This window comes from Leptonychotes weddellii, chromosome 7, assembly GCF_054177405.1.
Source record: "Leptonychotes weddellii isolate Sample4059 chromosome 7, ASM5417740v2, whole genome shotgun sequence".
Taxonomy (NCBI): Eukaryota; Metazoa; Chordata; class Mammalia; order Carnivora; family Phocidae; genus Leptonychotes; species Leptonychotes weddellii.
Genome location: NC_138375.1, coordinates 68,220,103 through 68,235,863, shown reverse-complemented (window position 1 = coordinate 68,235,863; position 15,761 = coordinate 68,220,103).

Sequence of the window (15,761 nt, the reverse complement as noted above, 5' to 3'; positions counted from 1 at the left end):
AACAGTGGAGTGAGAGGAGTGAGAGCTGGCCTAAAGATTGAGGGCATTGTTGTAGGCAACATGTAGGGGCTTGATCCTGCTGAGACTTGATGAGACATGTGCAGAATGCTTCTGAGACTTGTCTGCCTGAGGGTAGGAGGGGAGGGCATCCATCCACTGACTCTCGCACCTCATTGGCAGAGGACTTTCCCAGGGTGTTAACTCCCCTGTTCTTCCAGACTGGACTGTGCCTTGGCTTGGGCCCAGTGGGCACCTGCAGTGTCAGAGAAGGCCCTGAGTGACAGCAGAAAGACATGCAGATGATGGTGGACGTGGAATGCGGTAGAGGGCTTAGTCTTTTATGTACTGTCCCCTGCAGCCGTCCTAAAATCAAGGGGGACTGTGATGCAGGGTACATAAGGAGTCAGCAGTAATGCTTCCTCTGATTCATTCATCACTCTTTTTGTCCATCTATCCATCTCCAAAGAAATGTCCATCCATCTCTTGGACAAAACGCACTTATTTAGCGCTCATTCTATCCCAGCTCATGAGCTAAGCCCTAGGAATGTGATAGGAAAGTGAGGCATGATCCTTATCTTTAGGGAGTTTATATTTTATTGAGGAAACAAGAGTTCATAAAAATTAGCAGGAGTCCATAAAAAATTCTATAAGAATGACAAGCATGGACACTTAGTTTTGGTAGATTCTTCTTTCTAAGAGAAGCAAAATTGAAGGTGGTTGGGAAAGCCTGGAGGGTAGCCAATTAGACTTAATTCTGACTGGCTTTATGGTGCTCAATAAAAGTTAGCTGAATTGGTCAGGATTCTAACAGTTTTACCTGTTAAAATTTAATCTTCAGCCATTTCTACCAAACAACTTGGTACATGTCAGAATTAGTTTTCTGCCACAATATGAATATTTAAATGGTAGAAAAATTATTGGTTGATTAAGACAGCATTTCCATCCTATGGCCATCTTCTCTCTCAAGTGCCATTTTATTTTGTGGCTCTACACACACCTTTGCTGAAAAACCAACAATAATGTGAGTTAGCTGACTTGAGTATTGCCGATTGTTGAACTTTCAGGCAACTGTGAAGTAAGTAAATGCCAAAGAGAAAACCCTTCAAGGAGGCAAGGATTAATTAGGGGCTGCAAGCTGTTTGCGATTAACAAGGTTCAATAGGTTTCTTGCTGTGTGAGTGGATTTCCTAGGTTTTCCTGGGTTGGGGTTTAAACAAGAAACAATTTTGGCTGCTGATGTCATGTTCCAGAATGCTCAGGTGTGCTCTCCCACAACACAGTCTCAAATGGAGGCTGTTTAGCATCGCTTGCTGCTGAGAGCAGATTAAACTTGCATCCGAGGTGTCACTTTCTGCCTACTGTGGGAAATTCTTCCCAAATGGTCCTTGGCTGGCATCTTGCCCCAGCTAAAATCAATGCAGTACAGTCCTTTGAATCTGGGCCTGGGGCCAGCATAGCAGGAGCATAATTCTCATGTGGCTGAGAAAGACGGACATGAGGGGGTTGCACAACATTATCTCACAAACTCTGAAATGGCAGGATTATGCTAAAGAATGGACATTAGAGCTAGCGATCATCCCTCTTGTCTTCATATGGAGAGAATATTCCCTGAGTAAATATGGAGAAATTCATTTACCTTTTTAAAAATACTGAGTCCCCACAATGTGCCAGTCCCTACTGCCAGCTGATGAGGTAGGGAACAAGACAGAGAAGAGCCATGCTTTCGTGGAGATTATATTCTTCTGGGGGAAGACGTGAAAGAAACAATTAAAAAAAAAAAATAAGCAAGAAAATGACCAGGTAGGTGCTGTGGAGAGAAGTAAAGTCGGGTGATGTAATAGGGAGTTCCTTGGTGGGGTTTCTGAAGGTTGGCAGGTGTAGAAAATTGAATCCAATTAGTGGAGCTACAGAATAGTTGTGGGTGAACGTCTGGGTGATAATGGATGGCCTGCATCAGTGACAATGATGTGACCGTGATGGGAGAACATGAGTAACCAGCTTACTCTGGATAGGGTTTTCAACAGGGTGTGAAGAGCAAAGGGGATAAGCAAAAGTTACTTTAGGATTGGGAGTGCAAGCCTCTGAGTGGTACTGAAGTCCTGGGGTATTGCAAGCAGGAGAGGCAGTCCCACTTGCTGGTAGGAGGTCAGGGTGAAACTCTTCCCATAAGAGGTACAGTGTTGTGTAGGCTGGGACACAAGGTGTAGACGCTGGCTCTCACTGGGCAACTGGGTGACAGAAATGAGAAAATCTCTCATTTCAGGAGTACGAATTCCCTTTGCACGGTCTGTCCTCTCTCCTCAAGGGATCTATTCTCATAGCACCTGCTGCTTCTATGGCTTTATCCCTGAGGGAGGATTCATGAGCCAAGACATGCGTGATTTTTCCATTCTATATATATATATACCTGCTATGAACTGCAGACTGGTAAGCCAATTTTCTGTCCCCTTCCATGGTAGGGCAGGATGCAAAATGTGCATATGGTTATGCAAAAAATATTAACATCTGAAATTTTTCCTTTTTGCATATTTCTCTTCAAATGACCTCTTCTTTGGCCATTGTTACCATCCTGTGTAAAATAAAAAACCACTTCCATCCTACCTATCCACTCTCTTTTATTTTTTTACTCTTACTTTTTTGGGATTTTGCCTTTTATATTTTACACTGCCTTTTTGAATTGGATACTTAACTCATTATTTTTCAATTTTCCTTTAATACTTAAATTTAAGGTTGCTTGTGGATTCCTCTCAAATGACATCAGCTGTATTCTACTAGTTCTGAAATATTGTGTTTTTTAGAAATTGCTGTTCAATTCTAAATTATTTTCAAAATTCCATTATGATTCAGTTTTTTGAGCCACAGATTATTTAACATGGGTTTTAAGATTTTCAAATGTGCAGGATTTGGGGGTTATTTTGTTGCTGATATCTAGTTTTATTTCATGATCAGAGAATGAGGTCTGTATTATGTCATTGCTCTGGTGTTTGCTGAGTTTTGCTCAGTTGTATTTAATTTGGTCAATTTTTATAAATGTTCCATGTACGTTTATAAATTCTCTAACAGTGCTGGATTTTATATATATATTTTAGATTACTCTTGTTAATTGTGATATTCAAATCTTCTATATTCTCAATAATTTTTATTCACTTGATTTCTATGTTCCTGAGGGAGGTATATAAAATTCTCTCATTATTGTTTTGTATTTTTTCATTTCTCTTGCAAATGTTTTCCTCATATTTTTGTTTATGAATTTTCAAGCTATGTTGTTAGGTGCTTAGAGGTTCAGGATTATTATATTTCCAGCAAATGTCATCTATCATTATGAAATGCTTTTCCTTTTCCCTGTAACACTTCTTTGAAAAAAAACTTTAAAATTCTTTTTCTGATATTAAAAATGCAACATCACTTTTATGTAGTCTATTCTTAGAAAATCTTTCTACATAACTTTAGTTTCTATTTTGAAGGAACTTAAGGTTAGGTGTTTCTCTTATTATCATATATAACTTGATTTTAAATAAGCTTATATAATAGTTTCCATTTCATTGGCAGTTTTATCATGATACTTTGCTTGGATTGTTCTGCCATCATAAATTTTGCTTTTTAGTTATCTCACTTTTTTCTTGCTTTGCATTTTCTTCTTTTATACTTCTATTAGATTAATAAAGTTCTCTTTACTCCTCTCTTCTGCATTTGCAAAAATGCACTCTATTTTAAGAGTTTGTCCCTACCTTTTTTTTTTTTTTTTTAAAGATTTTATTTATTTATTTGACAGAGAGAGACACAGTGAGAGAGAGGGAACACAAGCAGGGGGAGTGGGAGAAGGAGAAGCAGGCTTCCCGCTGAGTAGAGAGCCCTATGTGGGACTCGATCCCAAAACCCTGGGATCATGACCGGAGCGGAAGGCAGACGCTCAACAACTGAACCACCCAGGCTCCCCGTCCCTACTTTTTAAACATGCATTCTTTTTTTTTTTAAAGTTTTATTTATTCATTTGACAGACACAGCGAGAGAGGGAACACAAGCAGGGGGAGCTCCAAAGGGAGAGGGAGAAGCAGGCTCCCCGCAAAGCAGGGAGCCTGATGCGGGGCTCGATTCCAGGACCCTGGGATCATGACCTGAGCAGAAGGCAGACGCTTAACGACTGAGCCACCCAGGCGCCCCTTAAACATGCATTCTTAACAAAATGTAAGTCTAACCAAACTATCTGGCAAACTCTTTGCCTTTATACAATAAAAGGGCTATTCAATGTCCTAATGTTAATTACTCCCTCCTATATTCAATGCTAATGTTGCTTGGTTATCTTAGTTCTATTTTTGTGTGAGTTTGGCTTTTCTGGGAAACAAAAGTCAAGGCAGGTTTAGATATGCATGAAATTAAGTGAAAGAAATGGAAGATAAAGAGGGATAAAGCAAGAATAGACAGGGCAAGTCTTCAGAACATCATGCACAGCTGACAGCCATTTAAGGAGAGAAGGAAACGTGGATTCAGTAGGAAGAACCTTAGACTTGAATGTAGTTCTGGGGAAGTTTTGATGGGGAATTCCTGAAAAAAAGTTGCCCACTAGAAGAATTTCACGTTGAGCAAGAATGTCTTAGATGTCGTACCCTTGAGACTAGGCCTCAGAATGAGCAAAGTGGTGCACCCAGAGGTTCAATACCTGGGGCTATTGATCAACTATGCTCTCTTCAACAGAGTATCTTGAAGGGCATTCTGAGTGGCACTCCTTCATGGGAGCATTGAACAAATGTTCCCAGATCCATTTCCTACTTTGCTAATTCTCTCTTCAGTTCTGTTTGACCTGCTGGTTAACCTAGCCATTGAATTTTTACTGTCAATAATTAAAATTTTCATTTTTAGGTGTTCTATTTGTGTTTTTTTTCCAAATCTGTCAAGTTTCCTTTTTTTCAGTATCTTAGTATTTTCTTATAGTTTCTATACCTTTTTAAAATCTCTTGCTTTATTTTAATTATGCTTATTTTATAATCTATTCTGTCTGCCTCACACTCATCCTGGATAGTTCCCTAATATGTGTCATAACTTGTGAGCTCATCTTCTGTTGGCATTGATCTTTCTTGAGAGAATCTAGGGCAACCGATTTGCTACTGCCTGATTCTTCAGAGATATTTTGGCTCATGACATACTTACCTGAATTATCATTTTGAAAATTCTTATACCACCCAAGTGGAGCTCCAAAGTCATATGTGGTACAATGTTGGGCATTTGGCTTCTTAGGGGATTATTTCTTCCTCCTACTTATGGCAGGACCATGTCAGAACAGGCTTCTTTGTAGTTTTCATTGGCAGATGGGTTGTTTTTCCAGTCCCGCTTCTACTGAGGATGCAGCTCTTTTAGGTTCCCAGGTTTATGCAAGGTCTCAGCTCTAAATTCTGCTTCACATGGGCCTAAGTTCTTTTCTCTTGCCCCCGTGTGTGCATTAAAATCAAAGCCCCTAGCCATCAAGTCCTAATTCCTAATCCAACTACTTCCCATGCCTCATCCCATGTCAGCTTACATTCTTACTATCTTGGTTTTCAGTTTCACCTTTATTTCTTGCATTTTGGGATATGCATTACTTTCACATAAACTTAACCATAATTTTTAAAATTGTTATATTTTTGTGTGACTTTTTTGAGTCTTTGTAGCATGACATTTTTTATGCTGTTCTATTTCTTTGGGTTGCTATCCCAGACATTATTTCTTTAACCTGCCTTAATTTTCTTATTAGTACTTATTACTCTGTCACAGGGTGAATTCTCCAGAAGCAGATGCTGAGGTAGAGTTTGGGGTCAAAGTTATTTATTAAAAATTAATCAATGAAAGGAAAGAGGGAGCAGGATTGGGCACAGGAAGAATTTGACCTGCAATGTAGGCCTGATAAAGCCTTGGCCAGGCATATTGGGAGCTCTGCGGTGAGTGAGAGTGACCCAAATTGAGCCAAAATGGCTGGGCTTCTCTCTCCCCTTCCCCACATAGTTACCAGATACAGACTTCCTTGGAAAGGGTGTGGTTTTGAGAAAGATGGCTCTCTGTAGCTCAAGTGGGTCCTGAAAGAGATGACAGCTGGAGCTGCCCACTGACTCCCTTCCCCATGGATGGACAGTCCTTTTTCGAGGATGATTGGGACAGCACAGCTCTGTGTCTACCACACACTTCCTGAATTTATACTATTTAGTCATTTCTCTATTAATTTTTATTTTCTTCACCAACGAATGTAAGCTCTGTGTACAAAGTTGAGCTTGGCCTGGCACAAATGAAAAGGCAATGTTTGTGAGCTGAGGGAAATTAGTTGGGATTAGTGAAGTAGGCCTAGACTTTGATGTGTCTTGAAGAGTAGAAAGAGTTTGCATTTATCAGCTGGTTCAGTAGCCTTCTGTTGCTGTCATAAATGATCACACACTTGGTGGCTTAAAACAGCAAAAACTTAATATCTTACAGTTCTCTGGGTCAGAAGTCTGCTTCCTCTGTCCTCGGTCTCATAAGACTGAAATCAAGTTGTTAGCTTGGTGGAAGCTTTGGGGGAGAATCTGTTCCTAAACTCATTCAAGTTGTTGGCAGAACTCATTTTCTTGTGGACATAGGTCTGAGGTCTCTTCCCTTGCTGGCTGTCAGCTGGTGGCCTCTCGGAGCTCCTTCGGGCCACCTGCATTCCTTATCATCTTGCTTTTCTTTCTGAGCCAGGAATGGTGAATCAAGTCCTTCTCATGTTTTGAATCTCTTTCTTTTCTGCATTTCTTCTGTCTCCAGCCTGAGAAAGTCCTCTGTTTTTAAGAGCTCATATGATTAGATTGAGCCTACCAGGACAATCCAGGATAATCTTCCTATTTTCAGACCTGTAGACTTAATTACGTGTGCAAAGTCTTCTTGTCACATATGACATGTCACAGATGTGTGGACAACTTTGGGAGACATTATGCTGCCTACCACTCCTGGAGAGAAGAGATTTCAGAAATTCCTGACATAATGAAAGTGACGTTTTAGGAAGATTTCTTAGCAGTCAGGTAGAGAATAGATAGGGCTAGGAAGACAGTGAGAGGGTGCTACTCTAATAGAGAACAAAAGCATGAAAGCATGGACGAGGGCAATGACAGTAAGAATAAGAAAGACGTGGACTTCAATTAAAGTGTTTAGGAATACCTGACCAGATTTGCTGGCAGATATAGGGAGTGGAAGAGGGTAGTAGGTTGCATGAAAGGAGATGTTTATTAAAAATTAATCAATGAAAGGAAAGAGGGAGCAGGATTGGGCACAGGAAGGAGATGAGTTTGGTTGAGGAGATGAGTTTGGTTGAGGAGGTTGGGTTCGGTATTATAATGCTAGTGTGAGGCTGCATCATCCAGACCATCAAAGACTTACCACAACTTACTCTGACACAGTGGTGGGATGACATGGAGCAAACCCTATATACATACATCTCCTTTCATTTTGACACTAAAAGCAGTCATTCTAGAAATTCTGAGAATGGGCAATAAGATCCCAATTACCTATCCAGATAGAGAGTAACATATGTAAATCATCCAGAATAAATTTCTAAGTCCTAAGTGACATACCTTTGACTTGAGAACACATTCGGTAATCCTAGGCAACATACGTATCTTCTACAGTGTGTTTTTCTTAGGCTGATGTTAAAATAAGTTTGTGTTCTCTCAATGAGTCAATTGGTGACTGAGGAATTTCCTTTGGAAGCATGTTGAAGGGAAATCAGCTTAAATACTAATTTTTCAGGAAAATAACATACATAGAGATAATTAAGGAATCACTATATTTTATTCTTCTTGTACAGATGGTAGAAACAAAGGTGAGTCATTGAAGGGCTTAAGGGGAGTCATACAGGTATTACCTTAGTTGTCACTTGCTTTCACCAATTCCTGATAGAACTGGGAAAAAAATACATAGAATAAGTGGTATCCCAAAACAGAAAGGTCACATTTCCTTGTTTTTAGCACTGAATTCTCCAGAGTATCTGGAGTGAGTTGGTTTTTGGCAGCTTGCATGACCAGCAATTCTTCTTTTAACACCTGCAGGCCTTAACCTTCAGGTCACTCAAGTTCATGTTGTAGAAAGGCTAGAGAGAAGTATTTTGAATTAAAGAATGGATAGCAAAAGGGCAGGAAACATTTGGAGGGGAGAGAATGGATCAACCAAGGTGTTTAACTGTACAGAAATGGCATACTTTTCAATATTTGGTGGATTTGCTCTGTTTCATTCCCTGTGCTTTTTTTTTTCTCATCAGCAAATGTCAATTTTTATCCTATCAATAGATAAGGCAGCATTATCCCCATTAGGCTGTACAGGACAGGTTTTATGGTTCCTAAAATGATACCACCAAGCGACTTTGCCTGAAATTTTAGGCAGAAATAGCTTGTTTTGTGACCAAGATGCAAGGGCTTGGGAAAGTGGGAGGAAAGAGAGTAGGGTCAGTGCCAGTGTTCCAGGTGAAGTATCTTAGAAACAGCAGCAGAGGGGGGAGTCTTGATTGGCAAAGGCTGGGCATGATTCAGGGACCTGAACCTGGGGTCCAGGCAAATATTGAGAGATCTACCATCTTTCTGATACACCTATGCATAATGTTGTAGTCATTGTGCATATGTGTGCTTTTCCTGGGAGCTTTCATTACAATTCTAAAGGTTAAGGACCAGTGGGGCCCAGAAGGGAGATTAAAGAAGCAAAATAAATGTAAAACTAGGTAAATACTATCTGAGACAGTTCCTAAAGCAATCACTAGTAGGGTAAGGGCATGGGATGAAAAGGAAGAACTTTGTAAAAATATCTTCCCTTTTCTGAGAACATCAAAATAGACAGTGAGTCTTCAGGGCAGTGGGGAGAAAGAATGTTTTCTATTGAACATCGTTGGAGCAAAAGGCTTTAGAAGGATATGAGCCTTATTTACATATTTTCTGGAAATGTGTAAGGAAGAATGAGAGCATCTCTGTATGCCAAACTTCAACCAAAATAGATCATCTGAGTGAAGGAAATATTATTAAGGGAGCTGGCTTGCCTATTGACATTTATTTAACTCTTTTAGAAGAAAGTATACATTGGCAAGAGTTTTTGGGAAAAAAAATGTATCCTATTTCCAACTATAAGAAAAGGCAACCGATTTAAAGCCAAGGAGTATTCTTGGATTGAACTTTTGTAGTGCCTTAATTTAGCCAGCTGGCGAAATGCTTTTGTTTTTTTAAGTATAAAATTATTTAAACTTTCCAAAGGAAAGCTTTTCATTTTGGTTTTAAATCTGGCCTTTATTGTAAAGTTGTCCTACTATGGATTTGCTAAAGTAACCTCCATTTTTCAGTGATGTGAATATATAAAAGAGGGGTTTTCATTTGGATAAAGGAGGTAAGCTTGTCCCTATATACTTAGCAAATAGTGCTATCTTAACAAGTAGTGAGGGGCCTTTTGACAAAGATATGAATGACAGTGCCCTAGATCTATATAAATCATCAGGGAATCTAATCTTTTTTTTTTTTAAAGATTTTATTTATTTATTTGAGAGAGAGAGAATGAGAGAGAGAGAACACATGAGAGGGGATAGGGTCAGAGGACGAAGCAGACTCCCTGCCGAGAAGGGAGCCCGATGCGGGACTCGATCCCGGGACTCCAGGATCATGACCTGAGCCGAAGGCAGTCGCTTAACCGACTGAGCCACCCAGGCGCCCAGATCATCAGGGAATCTAGCTCAAAAACTTAATGTGGAGTTAAAAAGCAAGTGGCAGAAGGATATGTATGGTGTGTTATTTCTGGATAAGTATGAAAAATTTGAAAAAATTATGTATATTGTGCTACTGGTTGCCTGGTGTGGGGGAGTTGCCTGTAGGGCAGAGAATAAAGAGAAATGAGAAATGAGGTTGGTGGTTGTCAAAGAGAACTTTAGTCCTTCCCTCTCCCTCCCTCCCTCCCTCCCTCCCTCCCTCCCTCCCTCCCTCCATCTCTCCCTCCCTCTCTCCCTTCCTTCTTTCCTTAAAAGAATGCAAGCATAAATTGCCTGCACAGTTTTATTTTAAATTATCCTCACGGAAAATATTGGAACAGTTAATTCAGTATTAAAAGTTATTAATTCTGGGAGTTGATGGTGGGAATATATGTGTTGTTTTTTCTGTGTTTTAGCGACAAAAGATCAGTTACTGAAGATCCATATCTGTGTATCTGTATCTATATCCATCTGTATATCTATATCATTGTTCAGTGTTTTTAAAATGCCAGTGTTAGCACCAATCTCCTGTTTCCCTGCCAGGTATTCCTTAGAAACAAATAGGTGAAGAAAAGAATGAGAAAAAAGAATCTAATTCATATTCCATATTCCATGATCAAGGTAAAAATAAGGAGATGAAAACACTTCGGACAGAGGCTTAAAAGTGAGAAAATAAATCACCTAAGGGACAAATGGTGTAGAAGAAAAAGGAGAGAGAATATAAGCAAAGAGAGTAACCAGAGACAGTTGAAAGCTTATGTGTATTATGAAGCAAGTCATTTACGTTAAAAGTCAGTCAAGCCAGTTGGTCAATACCTTGTAAGCCAAACCATGTGAAACCTGTGAATTTTAAAAATTTTAAAAAGTGTCATAAGATCCATTAGGCCAAAATGTTGAGAAAATGAATCTGTCACAACAGGTCAACTGGAAGCATGTGTGTCATAATTTGATTAAAATGTTCTTCTGTGTGTCTGTGTTTTCTGTGAAATGAGGTGCTAGAGAAGACACTCGATCTAAGAGAGTGTGGGAACATGACCCACCCACATAAGCTTTGACCTGTGAGCACAGACTTTAGCATTGCAAGGACAGACACTCCTTTCAGGCTAAGAGGCAGTTTTTGGCTGGAAAGTTCCCCTCTAGCGATACAGAGACCAAAGCAAAAATAATAATAGGAGAGTGTGGGCTTGAAGACTGATGACTGCAACTGATGACTACTGGTCTACAGCCTCACACTGTCCCAGGTGTTCTAAGTGAACGTCGTGTAAGGGAGCCACATCCAGGGTGGCAGGGAATGCATACGTGTTGGGTCACATTTTATTCTTTGGATTCTTATCTTCACGCTCTTCCTCTCTCTGCTAGGACTGTTCCCATCTAATCTCAATGCTTCAGATGGAAATAGGTTCTTGTTTGGAAATTATCTTGGAGGCCTCTCCTTATCTGCTTTCTCCTTCCTTCAACTGGCCATTTACTTTCAGTAATTTATGGTGGATACAGAATGGGGGAGTTGGGGGCAAGAAAAGACATACTCTAAAGAAAGGGGAGGAAGTAAGAGGTTCTAGTGAGAAAATTATCTTTGGTCTTTCAGTGCTTCCTGCTGAATACATCAGTCTCGACTGGGTTTTGCACTGGTGACCTTGAGTCCCTCCTTTGCTGTAAAAGCTGAACAGATATTCTGCTGAATAGAGCAGAAATAGAGCTCCTCATGGCAAGTAGTACCAAGTTGAATAAATCATGCCTTCAGAACCTGACCTGATTTTTTTTTTCCAGCAGAATTTTGTGATCCCCTAATGGAAAGGTTTTAGAATATCAGGGCATATATGATTTCCTGAAAACAATTAGAGGCTCTGTAACACAACACATCTAATAAAAAATAAGAATTCGATGGCAAAAACAAATATGAGGTTTTATTGATAAGCTGATGGTTGCACAGGAACACGAGGCCATATTGACTTTAATAAAACATTAAGTGGTTTAATTAAATCATTCATTCCACCCCCAGTTCCATTTGTCAAAAGACAGTCAATGTAAAAATAAAATGGTTTCTTTTTTTAGCTGCTTCTCTTTCCTCTATAATTTATTAAGATGAGTCTATAGATTGACTTATTGCTATTCTGCCATAAAGCACTTGCTGTCATTTCAAGAATATAGCATTTTAAGCAGGATACAAGGAGGTATTGATCTTAAGGTGACATCTTTCTTCACTTCTCATAAAAGGATTTTTTTAGACAAATCTATAAAGTGTGTATGCATGCAGAGGTTTAAGTCACAACATTATTAAAATACTACTAAAATAATTATTAGCTTGTTTCTCTGATTTATGAGGAAAACTTAGGAAAGGTATATGAACAATTTTAAATCCATAAAATGGTAGTCATTACCTATTTTAACATTAATTTTTATTTATGAAAGTAAAACAGAGATAGTTTTAAAAATCAGTAATATCAGAAGGAAGGCTTAGAAATAATCTCCTGTCTCACCCTCCCTATCCTGCAGTCCCACTTCCCAGAGAGAGGCAAGCCATTTCTTCAAGTATTTATCTCTATATTTAAAAATAATATGCTGTCTTAGCCTAGATTTTCCAAAAACAGATTAACTCAGGAATTAATACTTTGATACTTTATTGGGCAGTGGGGGGATAAGCCCAGAGAGGTGAAGGTAAGGCTAAAGTGAAGGGAAGGAAGGAGAGCTACAAAGCATTGCCATGTGACGTGTTACATGGTGGATACTCAGCATGCATGTCAGCTCCACGTGTGACTTCTCCACATGGGCTGTGGTGAGTCACACCACCCTCAATACTGCGTGGATGAGAAAAGGAAGGGAAATTTATCTGCATGGTTTCCTCTTGTCTCCTTTTTCTCTTTGGTCACAGTTCACTCCATGGGGAGCTACCTCTTCTGTCCTTCACTGTCATACCATCTGGCCTTTTGGTGGCCCCTCCAGAAGTCTTACTCCCTACCCTGTGGTACTGCATTCCATTGAAGTTCAGGAGTGGACTTGGCTTGGATAGGCCCTCAGCATGTGGGGTTTGTGGGCCATCCAGGTGTTGGATTTTACCTTAACTCTGGCCAGGGGAGCCTGGCAAAGTGGTAGAGATGGGAGTGGGGGGCTTAGCCCAGGAGGCAGCCAATATCTTTAGAAAGGAGATAGTAGGGTCAATGTGAGTGGTTGTATATTACACATACTGTCGTTATTCCTTGATTTACTAACTTCGGACATTAAATAGTGACTTCATGATATAAGCTGATGAGTATTTAACTCTCTTAAATCTCTTTTCTTTTCATTCCTACTCCAATGTAGTTATATAATATTTTTTGTAACAAGCAATAGTCAGTGTTTACATTATCATGACCAGGTAAATTATGTTACTGCTCAGCCAAGTAGTGACTATAATTCAATTTTCTTTCCTACACAACTTTTATTTCCCCCAATTATCACGTTTTTATTTACATTGTTTTCTAAGAACTTGTTTGAGTATTTTTCATTGCTGACAGTGATCTATTTTTCCAAATCCCCACACATAGGCTGTCAATTCCATTTCCCCCCCTCCCTTTATGGCCTCTTTCCCAGAGCCCTGAATCCTCCTGCTTTAATCTGGACTGATTGCTTTCCAGGCCTGATGGTGTGGAATCCTTGTTTTCTGGATCTCATGTTTTCCCTTTTCTTGGATACTCCTTTGTTTTGCTTAAGCCATCTCAAGTGGCTTCCTAAAATAAATATGGTAGACACATCTAGTACTTCTCCATAATCTGCTTTCCTTCCTTCCTGGACAGATGAGAGGGTGACACTTCACTGCCTCTTTACAGCTATGGTGGTCATTAACTAGTTCTGGCCAGTGGGTTGTGAGTAGAAGTGATATGTGCCAGTTTGGGAAAAAGCATTATCTTTCCCCATGGAGAAAGATATCATGTCTTGTACAGAGAAGGTCATAAGACCCAAATTAAGACTGTGTTGATAAATTGCCATGGAAAATGGTTGACCTGGAAAATCTCTTGTACTCACATAAATTCCAAGTATGCCAAGAGAGAAATCTTTGCTTTATTAAGCAATTGAGATTTTTGGCATTGCTGGAATTCTGGTCTCTCCTGACTGATACAAAAGGGTTCATGGGAAACACATTTCCCAGCCATTCCAATCTGAAAAGATTGTTATTTCCTCCTCACCTTTAATTAATAACCTGGCTCGATATAGAATTCTAGATTATAGACAAGTTTGATTCTATGTTAATTCCTGTTCCTTTGTATGCAACCTAGCTTTCTTTCTCTGGAAGATTTTAGGGCCTTCTTTTCATCCCTGGTGTTTAGAAATTTTACTGTGATGAATCTTAATGTGAGTTGGGTTGTTTTATTTTTTTGTTTTTGTTTTGTTTTGTTTTTTGCTTTTATTGATTGAAAGTCAATGTTGAGATCTGTGCTATTCATATCTGATAAATTTTGTATTATACCTTTAATAATTTTCCCTATATTTATTTCTGTAATTCCTATTTGCTCAATGTTATATAGTCGGGAATAATCTTCTTTTTCTTCATGTTTTTTCTCTAATTTTATATCGCCTTTGTTTTTTTTTTTGTTTTGTTTTGTTTTGTTTTGCTTTATTTTGTAGAAGAAAGCCTCAATTTTAATTTTCAACTCCTCTACTGAATTTTTATTTATTAAACATTTTTTTCTTTATTTTCCTTCAAGCTTTACTGAGGTATAATTGACAAAATTACATAAATTTAAAGTATACAACTTGTTCATATGATATATGTATACTTTCTGAAATGATTACTACAATCAGGTTAATTAATACATTCATCATTTCATGTAGTTACTGTTTTCCCCTGAATTTTAAAATTCAGTCAGCTTTATTTTAATCTCTAAAAGCTGTTTCTTGTTGTCTATTACAGAATTCTCTTTTTCTTTTTCTGAGAATATGAAGACTTTCCCTTAATCCCCCAGGCCTGTAATGTTCACGTTTGGGGACTGGTTCAATTTTTCAGAGAACAAATGTCTGGCCTTCTCTGATAGGTAGAGAGCAGGTTGCAAACTGTGGGAGAAAGGTGTATCCCAGGAAAAGCGGATTGGAATGGTCATAGGGGGACAAGAGGGGAAGGAGAACATCTGCACAGAAAGGCAGCCTGGTGTGAGGTGTGGTGAGTAGGAATCTCAGTGGGGTAAGAAGAACATTTATACAGAGTGTGGCCCAGCATGAGGTCTCTGCGTCTGACCAGGGTGAGAAGGTCATTCTCTGGGGCGGGGGCTATTTGCTATAGGATGTTGGAACCCAGGAGCATGAGGAGAGTGCTTTCAGAGTCTGAGCTGGGTGAGGAAGGCTTCTATGTCATGATAGAAATTGGATTAGTTTCCTATGGATGCTGTAACAAATTACCCAAAACTTGGTGGCTTAAAACAACAGAAATTTAAGTGCGCCTTGGTGGTGCAGTCAGTTAAGCCTCTGGCTTTTGGTTTTGGCTCAGGTCATGATCTCATGGTCCTGAGATGCAGCCCTGCCTCTGGCTGCCTGCTCAGTGGGGAGTCTGCTTAAGATTCTCTCTCCCTCTCGGGCGCCTGGGTGGCTCAGTCGGTTAAGCGACTGCCTTCGGCTCAGGTCATGATCCTGGAGTCCCGGGATCGAGTCCCGCATCAGGCTCCCTGCTCGGCGGGGAGCCTGCTTCTCCCTCTGACCCTCCCCCCTCTCATGTGCTCTCTCTCTCTCAAATAAATAAATAAAATCAATAAAAAAAAAAAAAGATTCTCTCTCCCTCTCCCTCTGCCCCTCCCCCGCTCACACATGTGCTCTCTCTCTAAAATAAATCAATAAATCTTTAAAAACAACAACAACAACAGAAATTTATTTTCTTAAGGTTCTAGAGGCCAGAAGTCCAAAATTGGTTTCCCTGGGCTGAAATCAAGGTCCCATTGGCCCGGCCTTATTCCTTCTGGGATCTGTAGAGGAGAATCCATTTTTCTTGCTTTTTCCAGTTTCTAAAAGCTGCCAGCATTCCTTGGCTCATGGCTCCGTATCACCTTGGTCTCTGCTTCTATCATATCTCTGTCTCTGATTCTGATGCTCTTGCCTTTCTTTTATAAGGACC